General features: G+C 60.7%; 1 protein-coding gene across 11 annotated transcripts in view; it reads right to left on the reverse strand.

The window, feature by feature from the left end:
* The window catches only part of PHF21A (PHD finger protein 21A), a 154,294-nt gene extending 153,449 nt beyond the window's left edge, over window positions 1–845 (reverse strand). For 10 of the 11 annotated variants that reach the window (XM_023528717.1, XM_011356897.2, XM_023528719.1 and 7 more), the window contains exon 1: window positions 579–845. The gene's annotated coding sequence lies outside the window, so the exon portion shown is untranslated. The remainder of the gene's footprint in view (window positions 1–578) is intronic. The other variant, XM_011356889.2, reaches the window with a different exon arrangement.
* Between the last annotated feature and the right edge of the window lie 202 nt (window positions 846–1,047).

Below are 1,047 nucleotides of genomic sequence, written 5' to 3' on the forward strand. Positions count from 1 at the left end.
GGGGGCGGACAAGGCTCCGCGCCCCCCGCCCCCGCCGGCGGCCCCCTCCCCGGCCCCCCGCCGGGACAATGTGACGCCCCCTCCCTGCCACCCCCGGCGCGCCGCCTCTGTCACCCGCTCCGGCCCTGCACTCAGCGCCCAGGCTCCCGAGGCTGCTCATAAACTTACTTCCAATTTATCCTGGGGAGGGGTGGAAGGGCAGAGGGGAGGAAGGGGGGTAGACAAGGTTTTTCCATTGTCTTTTTTTTAGGGGGGGAGGAATAGGAAGGGCACGCAGGGGGGCGCCCCGAAGGGGAAGTTATAGCTCAAATCTCAAGTTGACTGAGGGGTCCTGGCGAGAACACCCCCCCTTTCCCTCCTACCTCCCACACACCCCTCCCCTCCCCCTATCTCCCCCCACAACAAACTCCAAGCAAGCAGCCCCTGTTCCTCCCAGAGACAAACACCAGAGACAAGACAGAGGGAGAAGGAGAGGGGAAGAGAGAGAAGGGGGGAGGGAGGGGAAATAGAGCTACTCAAGAAAAAAAAGAGAGAGGAGAGTGAGGAGAAGAGAGAATGGAAAAGCTGGGATACTGCACCCTCCTGCTGCTGGCTGGCTGTCCCCCCTGGCAGCTGGAGGCAGGAACTCTGAGCAGGAGAAGCAGGAGGAGGAGGAGGAGGGAACTCTTCTTCATGGGGAGGGAGGGAAGAAGCTGGAGCTGCTGCTGCTGCTTCTGCTGCTGCTCTGGGCCTCTCGCACTTTTTAGATATTAGTGTGTTAAGATGGTAGGTTGTTCCCTTCTCCCTCCTCCTCCTCTCCTCTCCTCTCCTCTCTCCTCTCCTTTCCTCTCCTCTCCTCTCCTCTCTTCTCTCACTCACTCACTCTCTCTCTCTCTCTCTGGGCTGTTTCTTTCCTCCTCTTCCCCAGGCAAGGGGGGGGTGGGGAGGAGGGGTGGGGGTAGGAACTGGATCCTCCTCCTCCTCCAGGAGGAACACACACAGGCCCCGGGCCGGAACAGGACGGGGGGGATCAGAGCAGCAGGAGAGAAACTGTGGGAGACAAACAAG

The sequence above is a fragment of the Pteropus vampyrus genome, unplaced genomic scaffold (genome assembly GCF_000151845.1).
Source record: "Pteropus vampyrus isolate Shadow unplaced genomic scaffold, Pvam_2.0 Scaffold31, whole genome shotgun sequence".
Lineage (NCBI taxonomy): Eukaryota > Metazoa > Chordata > Mammalia > Chiroptera > Pteropodidae > Pteropus > Pteropus vampyrus.